This window comes from Panicum virgatum, chromosome 8N, assembly GCF_016808335.1.
Source record: "Panicum virgatum strain AP13 chromosome 8N, P.virgatum_v5, whole genome shotgun sequence".
NCBI lineage: Eukaryota > Viridiplantae > Streptophyta > Magnoliopsida > Poales > Poaceae > Panicum > Panicum virgatum.
In genome coordinates, this window is record NC_053152.1 from 4095429 (window position 1) to 4116357 (window position 20929).

A 20929-nucleotide genomic window follows, 5' to 3' on the forward strand; every position below is an offset into this window, starting at 1 on the left:
AGACTCTCGAGCAACACTGGCGACTCGATGACTCCTAGACTTCTCCTAAACTCCACTAAGCCTAAAGACTATGCAAGGAATGCAAGAGAAGAGAGGTGAGTGGTGTGTGGTGTGTGTGTCCTATTCTCCACCCCCTTGTATTTATAGCAGGGAGCCACGGGGTGAAGCCAGCACAACCGACGTATGGGACCAATGGGGAAGCGCCACGTGCCCTGGTTGAGGCGGTGGGGCCCACGGGCCAGGTCGGCCGACCAGGTAGGTCGGTCGGCCTGCCCGGGCCACCAACCGCCCCAACTTCTTCTGGTGGGCTGTTTTGGGCCTCTTTGTCTGATCTACGCTGGGGTTGGCTTGTCTTGACTTGTTTGAATTGGGTTCTTGCATCACTTTTGGTCCATCTGAGCCTGAATCGGTGCTCTGATAATTTCTGTGATTTTATGTCGGGCCAAAGTGTGCTTGTAACTTGCATATTAGCTTGAAAACACAACTTGCATATTCTAAAAGGTAAAGTGTGGTTTAGGGACTTTATTGGATAAGGATGCGTGTAAGAAATGCAAACTCTCATGATTTTCTGATCAAGTTGACCCCTGGAAATGATCATTTGTGAGCGTCAACAAGATCCCTCAAGCTGTCCTTTGCTCGTCCTGAGCAAAGTAGGACAAATCAGGTTGTTGATCAGAAAATCACTTTGACTCATACCTTACCTGTCATGTCATAGTCTGAAGCAATGGGATTCATCTATAAGCTTAAATAAGTCGGTTAGCATACCTTGGCTCAATTACCTTACTCCTTCATGGGGCTTTTTAGCTATCTCCTTGTCTTGGTCTGTTGAAAGTCAGAACGGTGCATAGAGTGATACTTACTTGTTCATAGATCCGCAATCCATCTAGAGATACTTTTTGAAAGAATTTTGAAAACAGGGCAAAGCTCCCAGGATAACTCTCTCGAGGCACTCATCTTGTATTTCCTTACCAGGGCAGTATCTGCCTTTGATCTTCCCTACTACTACAAGCCTTTATGGAGCTCAAGGTAGGATAAGAACAGGGCACACTTGTATTCTATTTATTGTAAAGACAAAGCGAGGATCCATGGAGAAACAAGTCATGCAATCTTGATCTAAAGGTGCAAGTGTATGAGTGGATGGATGGATGGATATGACTTACTCTTAATGGCTTTTATCTCTCGAATCATCCCTATGTCTCTTTCTTCTCTTTTTTTTTGAGACATGGCTACCCCTTTTTCTCTTTCTCTTTTTTTTTGGGTCATGCTTCTTTGGCATGCCATCTTTTCTCTTTTTTGGGGCAACCATAATCTGACTTTATTTTATTTCAGGGATGTTCTATGAGAGAGATCACCAAGACATGGAGCACTTATTATGTGGAATGAATGGGTGGTGGTACCAATTCCCAGTGTAGGAATGTAGCAATTGGATGGGACGTGTGCGTGCTTATGATCGAGGAAGCATGAAAAGCATCTCTCTAGGGTCACATAATTTGACAAAACTCAACAGAATATCAAGCAGCATATGTGCAAAGGGTTTTTCATGGAATATGACATATGGCTCTGGTAGGACTTTGCATACGCTGGGGAACTTGCCTCTTTAATTTTTTTTTTTGAAAACAACTCCAGACTTCAAGCATCACTAGAACAAGCTTGCACAACCTTATTTACCATATCTAAACTCGCAACAATTTAGACTTGAATCAAGCATACGCAACCCACGGAATTTTCAGGTTCATTGACAAGATATTTGCATAACCAGCAGATTTAAACTCAAGAGAACTCTGTAAGGATCACCGGGGTGTCCGACCCTAGAGGGGGAGGGTGTGATTAGGGTCGCTAATCGCTTTTTAACCTAGGGCTCAAACTACTTGCATAAGATAAACCTAATACGTCCTACACATGCTAGTTATGACTAAGGTTTATCTATGCTACTCTCTACTTACCCCTAAAAGACTTGCAACCTAGCCAACCCTAATCAAGTCAACTAGGAAAATAAAGGTACGCAAGATAGAGTAAAAGCGGAAACGTAATACGGTAAGTAAAGAGGTAAGTGCAAGAGGGATGCAAACTCCCGAGTAGACACGGTCATGTAACGTGGTTCGGCACAAACGCCTACGTCCACGGGACGCCGAGGCTCTTCCGATCACCGTCTTGCACTACGCCACCAAGGCGATGCCGGCAAGCAAAGGCAAGTGCGCACAAGACACCGAGTCTAGTGCACTGCCACCGTCTCTCTCGGTCACCCGGCCAAACTCCACTACGGAGCTTCTCCACCAAGGAGGGGGTCTCCTCTTCCCCCGCACAAAGTGTCGTTGTCTCTCCACACCAAGTCAGAGGGTCGCACGATGGATCACAAGATACTTGCCACAGCAAGGCTTCTCTCAAGGGTGCTCTCGCAAGAACTAATCCCTATTACAAGCACTAAGCACTAAGCACTCTCACAAGTGTGCTTTAGCCTATATGATGTACAATGAAGCTCTATGTTGGTTGGAGATGATCTTTGGCTCTTGTATACTTCCTTGGTCTCCAGCACTCTCAAATGAGCCGTGGGGTGGCATATATATAGCCCACACACCCCAAACTAGCCGTTGGAAAAAGGCTGACAAAAAGCGCTATCACCGGTTAAACCGATGCTCCCGTTTTTGTCATCACCGGTTTAACTGGTGAGTGCATTTTCCAACTAGCCGTTATACTTCAACGGCTACCTCAATCGACCGACGTAATCAACCAATGCAGCGTCGGTTTAACCGGTGAGTGTAGTTGCTGAAAAACTAACTCTCTGGATAACTGCACCGATGTTCACCAATATCTAATCGTCGGTTTAACCAGTGTATAGAATTTCCACTGTCTTCATCTGTCAATGCACCGACGTATGCAATTTCTTTAGCGTCGGTTCAACCGGTGTAAGACCCTAGCCTGGTGTACTCCAAGTCAATGCACCGACGAGTGTAAAACACCCAACGCCGGTTAATCCGGTGCCAAACCCTAGCCCGCAGGCCTTCTCTGTGATTGCACCGGTGAGTTCATTTTGCCCTACGTCGGTTTAACCGGTGATAGCAAAATGTCTCTGTCTTGATTTCTTTGACTTGGTTTTCTTCACGGTCTCTTCAATTCTTGTCCCTTGGACCGAAGAGCTTTCAGGGAGCTGCCCTAAGACCCGCGTAGGGGCGGAACCCCCGTAGGGGCGGCCCTTCGGGCCTAGCTACGCCTATCTTCTCTTTGTCATCACTTGAACCTAAAAGCCTGAGAATGATCATCTTAACATTCATATTAGTCCAAGTGTTGTGTGTGTCATCAATCGCCAAAACATTATATTGAAATATGGCATGAGAGGCCATTTTCGCTACAATCTCCCCCTTTTTGGTGATTTATGACAACACAACCAAAGCAAGCAAGATAAATTGCAAGAATATGAAATTGATACCAATTTGAAAAGTTAGAAACTACTTAGCTTGCTTGGATTACATTTCAATGCTCATTTTAAAAGCCCTTGATACCAATTATAGAAAAAAAATTGTAGAACAATGGCTTGTGTGAGGTTTGAACCATATGAGCAATGAAAAAATTATTGTACCTTAGTCCATGGGATCATCAAATTGCACTTCTCCCCCACATTGACTAAGTACCTCCCCCTATCACCATGCATTCTTTTGCATTGCATTTTCCATTTCTCCCCCTTTGCTAATGGCATCATTTACTCCAAACTATTTGCTTGCTTTTAGGGTACATTACTCCCCCTTTGTCATCAAACACCTAAAAGCTTCATCACCACTAGCAACAAGGAGCATTAGTAGCAAAAAGAAATTCACTAGTGATAGAGTGTTATACCAACTAAATTCGGCATATCTCCCTTTGTTTGAACAAGCTCCCCCTTTTTCAAAGCTTGTGGCACCTCCTATCTTGACATCCATTGTGATACCAATTGTGACTTGTAGGGGTAGTGTTCAAAAGAAATTGAACTCATGGAGATAGCTCTAGGTGACTAGCCATGCCTCCCTATCTCATTTATCTCTTTAACCTTTGGGAGTTATGGCTTGGTCTTCTTCTTCCCTTGTCCAATCTTTCTTGATCAATTGATACCAATTGTAAGGTTAATCACAATGTGCATCATCTTGATATCGAAGGATTGAGTGTATTACCATATGGACTAAGGGAGTGTGACTACAACAAATATCACTTTGAAAAGTATGTTAGTCACAAAAACACAAGCTATAGAGTTAGCTCCCCCTAAATGTGTGCATTAGTGTTTGAATCACTTTAAACAAATGTATGCACTTGTATTTCACATAATGGGGATCAAACTCTACAACTTGAAAACATGACACCAAATGAATACAAAAAAAAAATAGGATTGATACCAATTGTAGAATTTGGTATTTTCTTTCGAAAATATGTGTCATGAAGAAGCAACGGTTTTAGCCCATGTAGGTTGCACTAGATAAGAAGTTAGTACTAAAACAACCTACCATATGAAATTTCTAGGAAGGCATATAAAAAAAGATACCAATTGTAAATACTAATTGTAAAGATGAGATTATGCATTCCTAGAGAGGCATTGAGCTACAAAGATGCATGAAGGATATCAAATGAATTGAGATCATCCTTTTACCTTGCTCATTACCTCATATGTAGGAGAGGGGAATTTGGGTCACTAATCTTTAATCCACAACTTGGCTTTACTTCATCTTTGCATGATGCATCCCTACTCATGCACCCCAAACCTTGTCAAGCCTCCAAATTCCCCGTCGCACTTGTTTGGTGCCTAAGTCTTAGGGACCCAAACCTTTTGAGATCCATCCATGGTATGAATAATATCCTTGGGCACCCAAATAGGCCGGTTCCATCCATATGTTCTCCACCCCATGACATGAGCTACCACCTTGCCATTCATCTTCTTTTCAAGTATGTAGTGGTTGTTCTTTTGCTTGTTCTTGTGGGTGGGCTTGGTGTACATGTATGAAGCCTTCAAGTATGGAGATGTGTTTTTCTTGATCTCCTTTGCCTTTTTGTGTCCCTTCTTGCTCTTATTCAAGTTCTTGGGCTTGCTATTTTCTTTGCCCTTTGCCTTGCCCTCTTTCTCCTTGCATTGGTAGGACTTGTGGCCTTCTTTGCAACACTTGAAGCAAGTCACGGTTTCTCCCTTCTCAAGCTTCTTTACGCCCGCGGAGGTGTTATCTTGAGAAGGTTGGACTTGCTCTTGAGTGTAATTTCCTTTGAGCCGCCTCAAGTCCACCATTAGCCTTTCTACCTCTTGTTTAAGCTCATCATTTTCCTTAGCAATGAGATCATCACATGTTTCTACAATCACATTCTCATTGCAAGGGGTTAGATCACAAGAGGTAGACACATCTACCTTGTCAATAGAGATAGCACAAGGAATATTGCAAGGAAATGATTTATCCGATGATGATTCACTTTTAGATTCAAGACTCTCATATTTCATTTTAAGTTCTTTATGCTCATTGTCTAACAAATTGAATTTGTTTAGCAAGTCCTCATATCTTGAGACAAATGAAGCATGAAGTTTTTCTTTAGTCTTGAGAGTTTTGATTTCCTCATTTTGTTTAGTGAGATATTCTTGTTGATTATGGAGGAGTGTCATCATCTCACTAATTTCATCGGTTTCAACATCGGATTCATCATTGGAGGAGGAGTCATCACTTACATCATTATTACCTAGTCCCATAAGACACATGGGTGGTGGTGATAATCTCCGAGGGCGATGGGTGGTGGAGCTCTTGGAATTTTTCTTGTGACTTGAGCTTTCACCACTTTTCTTGGGCTTGTAGATGGTGGAGAGAGCTTGGGGTTTTGACTTGTTCTTTTTCTTCGCCATCTTCTCCATCCCAACCACACTCCCTCTAATGAGTGTTTTGTACCCAAGCTCATAGAGGTCATGTACATGCTCGGCAATCTTGCGGTGATGGTATAGCACGGCCCTTGGATATTCTTCATCACTTGAACTTGATTCATCATCACTCTCATCCTCTTCTTCTTCTTCTTCACTTGAGCTTGATGAGTCTTGTCCCCTTGGTTGGTGCTTGCATGAGTGCTTGGCGGCGAGACTCTTTTTGCTTGAAGAAGAGGTGGACTCTTGCTCTTTCTTCTTTGTCATCCCCATACTATATTCATGGGCAATGATTTGATTGATGACTTGGTTGGGTGTAAGCTTGACCAAGTCTTCCTTTTGCAAGAGTGTGTTGATGATGTCATAATCGGGCTTGCGAAGGCTTCGGAGGATCTTGCGGTTAATTTCCTCATCTTTGACTTGATTGAGACCTAAGACATTAATTTCATTGACAAGAGTATTTAATCGTGAGTATATGTCATGAGCATTTTCATTTTGAAGTTGCTTAAAGCTACTAAGCTTCCATAGCTTATGAGCATTTTCATTTGCAAAAACACGATTAAACACACAATCACATAGAGAAGGCAATAGAATTGATTTTGCAATGGCATCATATTGTCTCTCGGCCTTATTCTCATTTTTCATGTCCACTTCGGTGACACGCCAAACATCAAGCCCGCGGGCTTGGAGATGTGCTTGCATAAGCACTTTCCACCATGGAAAACCCGTGCCATCGAAAAAATGAGCTCTATCGGTACTCATCCCTTCCCCGAACATAAAACTCACTCGACGGTGAAGTCGACGGGTCTCTTACGAGCTTTCTCACAAGTTTACCAATAGAATTGGCTAATCCTCGTAAGAGGAGTGAGACCAAGCTCTGATACCAATTGTAAGGATCACCGGGGTGTCCGACCCTAGAGGGGGAGGGGGTGAATAGGGTCGCTAATCGCTTTTTAACCTAGGGCTCAAACTACTTGCATAAGATAAACCTAATACGTCCTACACATGCTAGTTATGACTAAGGTTTATCTATGCTACTCTCTACTTACCCCTAAAAGACTTGCAACCTAGCCAACCCTAATCAAATCAACTAGGAAAGTAAAGGTACGCAAGATAGAGTAAAAGCGGAAACGTAATACGGTAAGTAAAGAGGTAAGTGCAAGAGGGATGCAAACTCCCGAGTAGACACGGTCATGTAACATGGTTCGGCACAAACGCCTACGTCCACGGGACACCGAGGCTCTTCCGACCACCGTCTTGCACTATGCCACCAAGGCGATGCCGGCAAGCAAAGGCAAGTGCACACAAGACACCGAGTCTAGTGCACCGCCACCGTCTCTCTCGGTCACCCGGCCGAAATCCACTACGGAGCTTCTCCACCAAGGAGGGGGTCTCCTCTTCACCCGCACAAAGTGTCGTTGCCTCTCCACACCAAGTCGGAGGGTCGCACGATGGATCACAAGATGCTTGCCGCAGCAAGGCTTCTCTCAAGGGAGCTCTCGCAAGAACTAATCCCTATTACAAGCACTAAGCACTCTCACAAGTGTGCTTAAGCCTATATGATGTACAATGAAGCTCTATGGTGGTTGGAGATGATCTTTGGCTCTTGTATACTTCCTTGGTCTCCAGCACTCTCAAATGAGCCGTGGGGTGGCATATATATAGCCCACACACCCCAAACTAGCCGTTGGAAAAAGGCTGACAAAAAGCGCTATCACCGGTTAAACCGATGCTCCCGTTTTTGTCATCACCGGTTTAACTGGTGAGTGCATTTTCCAACTAGCCGTTATACTTCAACGGCTACCTCAATCGACCGACGTAATCAACCAATGCAGCGTCGGTTTAACCGGTGAGTGTAGTTGCTGAAAAACTAACTCTCTGGACAACTGCACCGACGTTCGCCAATATCTAATCGTCGGTTTAACCGGTGTATAGAATTTCCACTGTCTTCATCTATCAATGCACCGACGTATGCAATTTCTTTAGCGTAGGTTCAACCGGTGTAAGACCCTAGCCTGGTGTACTCCAAGTCAATGCACCGACGAGTGTAAAACACCCAACGCCGGTTAATCCGGTGCCAAACCCTAGCCCGCAGGCCTTCTCTGTGATTGCACCGGTGAGTTCATTTTGCCCTACGTCGGTTTAACCGGTGATAGCGAAATGTCTCTGTCTTGATTTCTTTGACTTGGTTTTCTTCACAGTCTCTTCGATTCTTGTCCCTTGGACCGAAGAGCTTTCAGGGCGCTGCCCTGAGACCCGTGTAGGGGCGGAACCCCCGTAGGGGCGGCCCTTCGGGCCTAGCTACGCCTATCTTCTCTTTGTCATCACTTGAACCTAAAAGCCTGAGAATGGTCATCTTAACAATCATATTAGTCCAAGTGTTGTGTGTGTCATCAATCGCCAAAACATTATATTGAAATATGGCATGAGAGGCCATTTTCGCTACAAACTCTTATTTTCAAACTAGACACAACAGACAAGATAGAGCAAAGCAAAACTCATCCTTTCAACTTATCAAAATGAAATAAAACATTCTTACCGCGCATCATGAAAAAGGGAAATAAAGCAGTAAATTTTTTTATTTTGTTTTTGAAAGGTTTTTTTTATCAAATTTTATTGAAACCAAATAAAAGGATACAGTTGACTTAGGGGAGGGAACCTCCCCCAAGATAGCTCTTGGTTTAGGGTCCAAAAAGCAAGACCTTTCTCCATACCTGATTAGGTTGAGGTCGTTTCGTCCGTACCTAGAGAAGTAGTAGCGGTCGATGACGTCTTGTTCTTCTTGCGCCACACCTTCTTGGTCTTCTTTAGTGGCATAGGCGGCGCAGGAACAGGATCCTCGGATGCAAGATAGACAATTTCTAGATCTTCTCGTACTGTGTTGGTGATGAAGTCAGGGATCTTCTGGTCGTCTTCTACTGGCTCGGTTGGTGGAGTATGAATTTCCCAATCCTCCCAAGCTGACTTGGAAGGGGGATGATAATCTTGATCATCCCAACCTGGCTATGCCCATAGCCCTTGTTTCTCACTATCCTCATGAATCAGGAATACCTCTCTTTTATTCTGGAACTTGAATTTCATGGTCTTTCCCATGATACAGAGGCTGATTCCTCCTGTCCCCACATCAATTCTGGCATTTGTATCCTTGAGGAATGGTCGCCCAAGTATGAGCGGAATTCCAAGATCTCCTTCCATATCAAGGACTACAAAGACCACTAATATGTAGGTATTCTTGACCTTTACCATTAACATTTCCACAACTCCTTCTGGATATCTTATCGTGGAATCCGCCAGCTGAACACACATAGTAGTAGGGGGAATTGATGGATAGCCTAGCTTCTCGAAAGTTACCTTGGGCATGATATTGATGCTGGCTCCAAGGTCACAAAGGGCATGATCAAATTCATAGTCAAAGATTGAGCAACTGATCACTGGGGTTCCGGGATCTTATCTTATTGTGGCTGCTAACTCGGCCCACGCACCTCTTCTTGGGTGTGTGAGCTTTTCTGCATAGCTGAGGGGTGTCCTGCTAAGTGACTCTTTCCACATAGCATTGATGACAATTACGCTCTCTAGAGTTGATTCGGGTTGCCTTGGAATCTTCCCTAGTTCAGCAGCAGGTGTAGCAGCAGCTAATTGAGCCAATTGAGTTTCTAGCACATTATAGAAACTCAGCTGGTTCTTCATAGCCGTGGAGAATCCATCCATCTTGGCATGGATAGTCTCCATAGATTTGTCTATAACGGCCAACTTCTTCTGAAGGGACTCATTGATCTTCGCTTGGCCGTAGACAAGATCTCTCAAGGTAGGCTGGTTAGGACCGAAAGAATTCGAATTCCCATTACCTCCTTGGTAGTATGGGCGTGGTTGATTCCACCCCTGACCTCCTTGTGGATGAAACCCATTGCTGCCATTGAGGAATAGAGCTTCTTCTTGGGTTTTTGGGCAATTATTGCCCGGATGTCCAACATTCCCGCAGACCTCGCACGTCATGCAAGTCTCCAAGGCTTGAAGTGTTTGCAATTGAGCCTTATCTTGAGAATAATCCTCAAATTTCTTTAGGAGGAGATCAATCTTCATAGCGAGCATGTCGGCCTCCTTAACGGAGTGCATACCTCGCTGGCGCGGTTGGAGGCGATCATCGCTCCAACCTTGGTTGGAAACCATCTTCTCGATCAATGATGTAGCTCTTTCAATGGTTAGCGAGAAGAAAGCTCCACCTGCAGCGGCATCCACATGATCATGGAATGACTGTGTCAACCCATTGTAGAAGTTCTGTAGAATGAGCCAATTATCCATTCCATGGTGCGGACACGCTAGAATGTACTCCTGAAGCCTCTCCCAAGCCTCCGGAATTGACTCATTTGACGCCTGCTGGAAGTTCGAAATCCGACCACGAAGAGCATTGGTTTTTCCCGTCAGGAAGAACTTCGAGAGGAACGCCTTGGCACATTTGTCCCAAGTATCCACCGCAGCCTTGTTAGCATAAAACCATTGCTTCGCTCTCCCCAAGAGAGAGAACGGAAACAGACGGAGCCGGATAGCATCTTGCGATACACCCTTGAAAACAAAAGTACTGCAAAGCTCCAGGAACTACTGGAGATGAGCGCTGGCATCCTCATTGGCCTTGCCACATAATGGGCTGGCCTGCACCATCGTAATGAGACCCATCTTGATCTCGAAATTTTCTCCTCCGGTGTTAACCTCGGGCCTGGTATGGACCTGATTAGCAGACGGAGCAGAGTAATCACGGAGTGTCTTCTGGGCCATAGCTCTAGGAGCTGACGATGATGCGATGACTGGATCGACTACCGAGAGTGAGATCTGAGGAGGTACGATACGAGGTCGAACTCTTCTCAAAAGTGACTCTGGATTGGAATGAAAGTTTTGTGGCAGATCGAAACCGGTCATACACTACCCTGTTTTCATATCAACAAAGACAAGAAAACAAAGCCAAGTTAGCCTGTTTAGCAAGCGAATACCAATTTCGATTTTGTTCACAACTTTTATCTATATATTTCACTCTGTGCCTTCCCCGGCAATGGTGCCAAAAATGCTTGTTGGCGCCTACCAACGTCACCAGCGATGACGCCCGCAGACGCCAATTTGGGGGTGTAGTATTTCATGAACCACGAATGAATCCGCAAGCACACGGAATACCGTTGTGGCATTTTACCCAGGAGTATACCGGGGTGTCATTTATATTTCCGCAAGGAAAGCGGTGAGTGAGAGAATATATAGATTGGTGGCTGAACTCTATCTAGATTGGATATTCTCATGCATAAATAGGGGCAAGATAATAACATGGTAGGAGGTAGTGTGACACACACACAAACTACCCTCTTGGATAAATAAATAAAAGAAAGATAAAAGATGCTTTAGGCCGGGAGCAAGGTAAAAGTCAGAGCTCGAGTCAGCTATGCTAGGCTAGCTATATCTACACTTTCTCATTGGTTAGCTTGTCAGAGATTAAACTACACAACAGGGAGATCGCTATCGAAGTGACGGGAGGAGCCCGTACACCCCAGCGACTTTATGTACCTCCTACCCCCCATACCGAATGTGGAGGATTATTAAAAGGCTCGGACAGGGCTGTCACCACCTGCCGGCTACCTCTACAAACCGTGGGTATAGTTGACATCCAGCAACACTTAGCTAATCTAGACACCATGTCTACACTAGTAAGGGATACTCTAGTGTCCCGCGCGGAGCCCCCACCCTCCGGATGGACAAAAATCCCACTAGAGCAATCATACGAATACTGGAGCAGTTGATAGAGTTCTATGAACAAAAGACTAACCATCTCCAACACAGGGCGATCATACAATGCAAGCATAGAATGATAACGCAACCATGACAAGAAGCATATACTGGATAACTCAGAATATACTTCAAGCAGATATCGGTAACCATAGTCTAATTCTATTACAAACAACCGAATATTACAAGAGAGTGCTAAAGATGAACCCATACCAGACTCTCGAGCAACACCGGCGACTCGATGAGTCCTAGACTTCTCCTAAACTCCACTAAGCCTAAAGAGTATGCAAGGAATGCAAGAGAGGAGAGGTGAGTGGTGTGTGGTGTGTGTGTGTGTGTCCTATTCTCCACCCCCCCTTGTATTTATAGCAGGGAGCCACGGGGCGAAGCCAGCACAACCGACATAGGGGACCAATGGGGAAGCGCCACGTGCCCTGGTTGAGGCGGTGGGGCCCACGGGCCAGGTCGGTCGACCAGGTAGGTCGGTCGGCCTGCCCGGGCCACCAACCGCCCCCAACTTCTTCTGGTGGGCTGTCTTGAGCCTCTTTGTCTGATCTACGCTGGGGTTGGCCTGTCTTGACTTGTTTGAATTGGGTTCTTGCATCACTTTTGGTCTATCTGAGCCTGAATCGGTGCTTTGATAATTTCTGTGATTTTATGTCGGGCCAAAGTGTGCTTGTAACCTGCATATTAACTTGAAAACACAACTTGCATATTCAAAAAGGTAATGTGTGGTTTAGGGACTTTATTGGATAAGGATGCGTGTAAGAAATGCAAACTCTCATGATTTTCTGATCAAGTTGACACCTGAAAATGATCATTAGTGAGCGTCAACACCGCTCCACACCAAGTCGGAGGGTCGTAGACTTGCCGGCGAGCCACCAAATGCTCCAAGGGGCCGGCGTACCGTAATACAAGTGTGGTTCACTCTAGAACCAGCCACAAGGATCTCAACCTTGCTTGTTCACTCACTCAAGAGCTAATCTAGCACTCACACATTACAAAGCTAGTGCTAAAACCTAAGTATAAGATCAATATGCTCTTGTATGGCTTGGAGGTGTTCTAGGGTGTGTGTGGGATGTCCAGCAACTCTAGCAATCTTCAAATGGCCGGGGGAGCACATATATATAGGACACACACTTGAACTAGCCATTTGGAGCCGTTGGGCACATTTCTGCGTAGGCATCGGAACTTTCGGTGCTCGGGCATCGGTTCTTCCGGTCACTCTACGCTCTGAAGTAGCCGTTGGACTCTCTGACACAGCTGCAGCAACTTCAGGGACCATCGGATGAACCGATGCTATAGCGTCAGAACTTTCAGTGACACTTGATCTTCATGTCGCTGTTGCTCTCGCTGACATCATTGCTCCGACGCTATACTCCGGTGGGCGTCGGTTCTTCCGGTGCTGAAGGGCTGGCTGCTTCACGCTTGACATCGTCTCTGGAATATAGTACATTGATTGCACCGATGCTTGACTTGACAGCGTCGGTTCAACCGGTGCTACACTCTTTCTTCACTTGATCTCCAGAAGCGCTCAGTCTTGCACCAAAGCCAGGGCGTCGGTTCTTCTGACAACCATCGAATGCACCGATGCTTAGACATCGGTTCTTCCGGTGCTATTGGTTTCTGCAGAACTCATCTAATTTAGCGTTTCTTTGAGTTCTTTCTTCGTGTTTTGCTTTGTATGGTCTTTTTACTTCATCCCTAGGATCAAGAAACGTTCACTCAACAAAAACATTAGTCCCATTGATTGCGTTGTCATACGATCACCAAAATCACTCGAAATGGCATAAATGGTGCCATGTTCATTACACATAGTTTGAATCAAAGCCAAAGTAAATGAAAAGGGCGATTGTTGGTATTCATCCAGGAAAAGGAACAAGAATAGCAAGAGTTTGCTTCATACTAAGCTATTTCCTTGCAAATCTGCCATACAGTACATTACATGCAACGCATATCAATTCACTATAGTTACAGAGCAAACATTCAGAACAAATAATCTCTGCTGTCACAGAAATAACTTGGTATATGGCTCCTAACTCTGGTAACTTCTACCTACAACATTAGATAAGAGAGCAGCAGCATCCAGTCTAGTTGCTATAAGATCAATAGTCAAAGGTCACCACGTTTTGCCACCACGTCAATGATCAGTGATGCACGACACACTTGATCTTTGTCGATGCGAATGTTGATGGTGAGTTCGTCAGTCGATTCATCGACCAGTTCAGGAGGTACCAGCAGGAATAAGCTTCCGAACTGAGCCCATCATGCAGCGAGCTGCTCCCCACATGAGGATCCATCTGAAACACATACCTCCCAGATTCAGTGCGGTGGACAGCTGAGATCCTGGATGAATAGCATGACCCGGAGGATTCATGGGGCTTGATGGAGATCGTGGTGTGGGCATTGCCCATATGGAGCGTACAACCATAAATAACATCATGCAGAAATCACTTACGACAAAAGCAGGATGCCAACGATGGAGAACAAGGCCCATAGATGAAGCAGGGACATGCTGGGGGGCCAGCTGCGCATGTAGGAGCACCACACGCCGCACCACAACCAAGAAGCTGACATCACCTGGCCGCGCCCGTGGTGGCGCAAGAACGTTAACGGCCCCAATAACGCCGAAGCAACGGAAGCTGAGTCCCGTGGCACAAGAACGAGTCAGTCCCGAACTTCCAGCTGGTTGAAAGCATCTAGGCTCGTAGATGCTAATCGGTAAGTTTCAGTGATTAGTGACGATGTTTGTGACTAACGTGTGTCTTGTAGCGATTATTGTTTAAGCGTTAAAGTCGCAAATGAATGGAGACCCCTCAAAATCAACATTCAAAGTCATGGACTCAAACTCACAAGGCTAAGGACCTTTCTAGACTCAAGTGTACCAAGGAGATGAAGGACACTTCATTTAGTACAGGTTTTATAGTTTTTAGTTCATGACCGTACTATTAAGGGGGTTCTAAGTGAGTAGCTTGACCATTCAAGAGTTGGCCTTAGATTTCATGCACACTTGCCCAAGACCAGCCCAAGACAAGCAAAGAAACTCATAAAAACATTTGGAAGTGGAAAGTCTCGAGACTAAAATCAATTGCAAGTCTGAAAATCAGAAACAGGAAAAAGATAGTGGGTTCGGATTATCCGAATCAGTAGAGTCGGATAAACACTTTAAAGAAGCCGGATTATCCGACCCTATACAATACACTTCGGAGTTTGAGTAGCATGTACCAGAGAGCATGTTTCCAAGGGGAGAAAAATCACAATGGGTTCGGATTATCCGACCCTTAAAGAATTGGACATCGGACAAACCTTCGGGTGATTCTTCAGAGAGCATGTTTTCAGCTGGTTTTTTGTGTCTGTGGGACCGGATGATCCGATGTGTTCCACTCAGAGCGTCGGAGTAATATTTAGGAGTAATGATCAGTGAACATTGGCTTTTGAATTCAAATCTTAACAGAGCCGGATTATCCGATGAATTGATCAAAAGGCGTCGGACAAACACATCAGATGAATGACATCAGCAAGAGTTTAAACTATAACGGCTAAACTGGAAAACCTAGTTGGATCGGATGATCCGACCCTACCAGTTCGGTTTATCCGACCTAATCAGCTTTTTCAGAAAGTTTGCAACGGCCACTTTGGTGATCTCTAGCCTATTTAAGGGGGTACCTCGGGTCTTGCCTTTTGAACCCTTGGACATCAGAGGCCACCCCATGAGCTGAGTGAACACATCCATAACTTGAGATCAAGCAATTCAACAAGAAATCAATCCATTGCAAGAGTGCAAGTGTGCCAGAACCTTAGGGCCAACTGAGTGATGGTCAAGTGAAGGCTTAGAGCTTGTTACTCTTGGTGTTTGACGACACCTAGCCGGTCTTGGTGATCGGAGGCTCTTGGTGGGCTCTTGGAGTTTGTGGGAGCCCCAAGAAGAAGAAGTTGTACACGGTTTGAAACCCGCCGTTCCGGAGATGGAGAAAGGGTATTCTTAGTGGATACTTGCTCTTCGTGATGCAAGGGAGCGATACCCTTTGTGGGTGCTCCAACGTGGACTAGGGGGGAGCGTCAACTCCTCGATACCACGGGAAAAAATCCGGTTGTCTCTTGTCCATTCTTATTTATTTTTAAGCAATTTACTTAGTTGTTTTTCAGTTCTTGCTCTTTGCTTTTTTGTTGAGATTAGGACTTGCCTTGTTAGTTTGCTTCAATTGGGCTAGCCTTTGCATGTTAGTGTGATCCCTCCTAGGAAAATGGCTTTGTTAGTGTGGTTACCTACTTAGTTTCATCATGTTAGTGTGCTATAGAGTTTAGGTCTTTGAACTATAGGCTTGGGCAATACTAGTGATAGGCTAAGGACTTGGTAGAAATTTAAAAAGTCCCAATTCATCCCCCCCCTTCTTGGGCCACGATCTTTTCAATTGGTATCAGAGCCTAGGCTCTCTTTTTAGGGTCTAACAACCTAGAGAAATGGCCCCGGGGAGTAGTGTACCACCCAAGCTCGATGGGCGAAACTATAGCTATTGGAAAGACCGCATGGAGGGTTACCTTAAGGCTCTTAACCCTCTTGCTTGGGAGGTTACCGACAAAGCTATGGATGTTATGGATGAGGACCAAACAAAATGGAATGCTAGAGCCAAAAATGCTATGTTTGATGCTATTAGCCAAGATATCTTTGCACGCGTGCATAGCAAGAAAACCACTCATGAAGTGTGGAAAGAGCTTGAGACCATTCATGTCGGGTCTAAGAAGCTCCGTGAGGAGAAGTACCAAGTGCTTAAGGAAAAACTCAATGAATTCAAGATGCATCCTAGTGAACTAGTTGAACAAATGTATGCTAGGTTGAATGTTCTTATTGAAGACATTAATGCACTTGAAATTTCTCCTTTGTCTTCTAGTGACATCATCCGGAAGATTCTTCACCCATTGCACAAGCCCAAGTACAACATTGTGACATCCTTGCTATATGAGAAAGATCTTTCAACATTGCTAGTGAGTGAAGTGGTTGGGAAAATTCGGTCACATGAGATGTTTCTCTTGGGTGAAATTGATCCTCCTCAAGCCAAAGGTGGTCTTGCCCTTAAAGCTAAAGGCGAGAACAAATCAAGCAAGAAAAGCAAGGGCAAGGCACCTATGTCAAGTTCAAGTGAAGCAAACGATGACTCAAGTGATGAGGATGATGATGAAGACACCAAGTTTGCTCTCCTCATGAGGAAGACCATAAAGCTCATCTCAAGGTTGAACAAGAAGGGGTACAACTTCGACCCCAAGAAAAACAAGTTCCGTACAAGGAAGCCCAAAGATAATCTCAAGAAGATATGCTATGTTTGTGGCAAGTACGGTCATCTCTCTTATGATTGCCCTCAAGAATCTAACAAAAAGCAAGATTAGGATAATCAACCAAGGCACAAGAAAGATCATGATCATAAGAAAGACTATGACAAGAAAGAGTACAAGAAGAGGTCTTTCAAGAAGAAAGAGAAGATCAATGACTCCAAGAACGTCATTGTGGGGATCGCCATCCATGATGATGAACCACCGCTACCTCCACCACTCATGTGCCTCATGGCTAGAGGTAACTCCAAGGTGAATTCCGATGACTCATGCTCTAGTGATGATGATAGTGATAATGAGTTATCTCCTAGTGATCTTAAGGCTCTTCTAGATGAATATAATGACATGATCAAGAAGCTTAAGTCCAAACTCAAGTGTTTAAAAATGTGCATGTTGAGCTTAAGTCTTCACATGATGAGTTACTTGTTAGACACAATGAGGTAGTAGAGACTCTAACAAGTAACTCATCAATGTATAAACTTCTTGAGAAACACATGTGGAGTCTTCCAAATCTTTCACTAATCATGATATCCCTAGTTCTTCCAAGACTAACCATGATAGGGAAAGAGAACTTGAGGAGGAGCTCCAAAGCTTGACCAAGTGCATGTTCAACGTGACAAGAGGAGAATACTTGCACAAGGAGATTCTCTTCAACAATGCAAGGCACTTTGGAACCAAGGGTCTTGGATCCTTCCCCAAGCCACCGGAGAATGTTCCAAGGTCTCCGGAGCTCAAGGATTGCTTCAACAAGGAAGTAGGCTCCTATTGTCAACATTGCCAAGATGTTGGACATCACACAAGGGAGTGCCCTCTTCCTAATTGCCCTCTTCCTAGCTTGCCTTTCAACTACAAGTCTCAATTTGATAACCATCACTTTTTGTTGAGCAAGCTTAAGAATGGCAAGGTGAAGGCCAAGTTCATTGGCACACAAGAGAAGAAGAAGCTACCCCATCAACTATGGGTTCCCAAAGTTTTAGTTACTCACATCAAAGGACCCAAAGTTGCTTGGGTTCCCAAACCTAAAGCTTAAATTCATTTGTGTGTAGGTGAACTACAAAGCCGGTGGAAAGCATTGAGTGCTTGATAGAGGATGTACACAATACATGACCGGCTATGTAAAGATATTCACCTCACTAGATGAAGAAGTGGGCGATCACGAGCATGTCACCTTTGGTGATAATTCTAAAGGGAAAGTGGTAAGTTTGGGTAAGGTTGCAATCTCCAAAGATCTCTCAATTTCAAATGTGTTGCGTGTGGAGTCGGTAAGCTTTAATTTGCTTTCAATTGCACAACTTTGTGATCTTGGTTTGATTTGTACCTTTAGTGATAGTCGTGTAGTTGTTACAAGTAAGGAGGACAAGAGTTTGATCTTCAAAGGCTTCCGGCACGGTAATATTTACCTTGTGGATTTTTCCTCTAACGATGCAAATTTGGCTACTTGTCTCTTTTTAAAGAACTCTATGGGATGGCTATGGCATTGACGGATTGCTCACATTGGGATGAGTCAACTAAACAAGGCATTCAAAAGAGGTATGGTGGTTGGAATTAAAGATGTTATATTTGAAAAAATAAGTTGTGTAGTGCTTGTCAAGCCGGGAAAAAATTTGCTTCACCACATCCCATGAAGGCGTACCTATCCACATCAAGGTGCTTGGAGTTGCTACACATGGACTTATTTGGACCAACCACCTACCACTACTAGAATTCACAAGTTCCCCTACAGTTTAAATTCCTAGGGTACCTGTTTACCTAGTAATTTTCGTGGGGAAAGAATTCTAGGGAGACTTTTGACGGGAAAGATGAAGTGCCCTACCATTTTTGTAAGAAACCATAGGGAAACGAATCTTTCCCTAGGTTTCTGAATTGTAGGGAAAGTTGCCCATCTGCCAAGCCCATGTAATGTGGAAAGTTACATTCCCTACGAATCTACTAGCCTAGGGAACATTGACTTCTTATTTTTCACACCACTTTAATGATAAATATTTTCCACCATATATGAGAATTAATTAATTTATCACTTTCTACTATTCTATGCATATAGATGCAATCTGATAAGGAGCCAAATTAATTTTATTGAGCTGAAATTGTACATTACAAGTGCTTCATCTACATCTTTATTCAAAGAATACACAAGAATTGTCAAAAAAAAACATGATGTCTCTAGCTACTGCATCCTCTGTTCCGAAATCACTCTGCCATCACCGGCAGTGCAGCTTGCAAGCTTCCATGGGCAGCAGTCACCACCGAAGCTGTGTAGACTAGTGGCCGTAAAGGCAGTAGAGTTCCAACAGCACCTCCCAAGCACAGACTAGATTCTTTGCTGCGGAATCAGGGGAATCTAAATTAACGAAGCCAGAAGCATAAACCAGCAAATCAGTTTTTCATATCGCAAGTACCTGATGAACACTAACAGATCTGAGAAGTGAGTATCAGCAACACTACTCAGTACTACTTTGCCTTTAGATCTCGAAAAAGAGCAAACGATGGAGTCGTTTTACCAACCATGAGAGAAGAGAGACAGGAAATAAACAACATCACTTTCTCACCTCCGCTTGCTCTGGTTTGGGTTGTGCTTGCCAGTGACGCCCCCTTCCAGCGTCCTTCAGATCCTGCTCTACGGCACCTAGTTTATCCCCTCCGGCTCCACGGGAGCGAGTATGCAGCTGAACCCGCCGGCGAGAGAGCAGGAGGGAGGACTAGCGGCCAGATCTGAGCAGGGAGGTAGCAACTAGCAGGTTTGGAGAGGGAAGGACGGCTTGTGTAGAAGAAAGAAGAGAGCAAGTGGTTCTTTTTAAGACCGTGGGACTTGGCATATGATGTAAGCGGGCTGAAATTCAAAATTTTCATGGCGTCACGCGCGGGATGCAAAATCATTTCCCTAGGATGACTTGCACATCTGTGAACTATGCTATCATGGCATGTATGCGGCATGTGTTTTGACACATTTTCTAATTGCTCCCTAGGAACAGACCGAAAGCGTAGGGAACAATTTCTTTCCCTAGGATTTTCCAGTGTCATCATAGGGATATAAAGTTTCCCTTGGCTTGCTCCATTCTTCCTAGGGAAAGAATAAAATGGTAGGGAAAGTACATTCTCCAGTAGTGTACAAGAGCCTTGGAGGTAATCTTTATTGCTTATTCATTGTTGATGATTACTCTAGATATGCTTGGACATTTTTTCTAGAGGACAAGAGCAAAACCGTCGGGATCTTCAAGATATTCATCAAGCAAGCCCAAAACGAGTTCGAGTCAAGTGTGGTCAAGGTTAGAAGTGACAATGGTACCGAGTTTCAGAATACTCAAGTTGAGGAGCTATGCAACGAAATCGGGATCAAGCATGAATTCTCCGCAACCTATACACCTCAACAAAATGGGGTTGTGGAGAGGAAGAACAAGACCTTAATCACCCTTGCAAGAGCAATGCTTGATGACTATGGGATTTCACAAAGGTTTTGGGCGGATGCTATAAACACCGCTTGCCATGCGGCAAATCGGGTGTATCTCCATAAGTTCTTGAAGAAGTCCCCATATGAACTTCTTGTTGGGAGGAAGCCCGACATCTCCTACTTTCGAGTCTTTTGGTGCAAGTGCTACATTTACAAGAAAAGGAAGCACCTAGATAAGTTCGAAGTAGATATGACATTGGTTTCTTAGTTGGTTATTCATCAAACTCCAAAGCATATCAAGTATTCAATAATGCATCCCGCATGATTGAAGAAACTTGTGATGTGGAGTTTGATGAGACTAATGGCTCCCAAGGGGAAGTTTTTGCTTGTGACGATGTAGGTGATGAACCACTAAGGGAAGTCATGAAGAACATTGCCATTGGACAAGTCAAGCCAAAGGAGGAGGAAGAGATCATCACACCATCTACTCAAGATGGAGCCCCTACCAAGGATGATTTCAAAGTAGAAGCTTCACCAACAATATATCATGATGAGTCATCCGATGAAGAAGATGAAGCTCTATAACCTCCTCCTCCTCAAGATGTCCAAGA

The 20929-nt window shown here is 44.4% G+C and overlaps 1 long non-coding RNA gene across 1 annotated transcript; it reads right to left on the minus strand.

Moving 5' to 3' along the window:
- Positions 1 to 18982: 18982 nt before the first annotated feature.
- Positions 18983 to 19695, minus strand: LOC120685904. The gene is made up of 2 exons (XR_005679863.1): positions 19480 to 19695; positions 18983 to 19253 (listed from the first exon to the last, which is right to left on the minus strand). It is a non-coding gene; the product is annotated as an uncharacterized LOC120685904 (long non-coding RNA).
- Positions 19696 to 20929: the final 1234 nt, after the last annotated feature.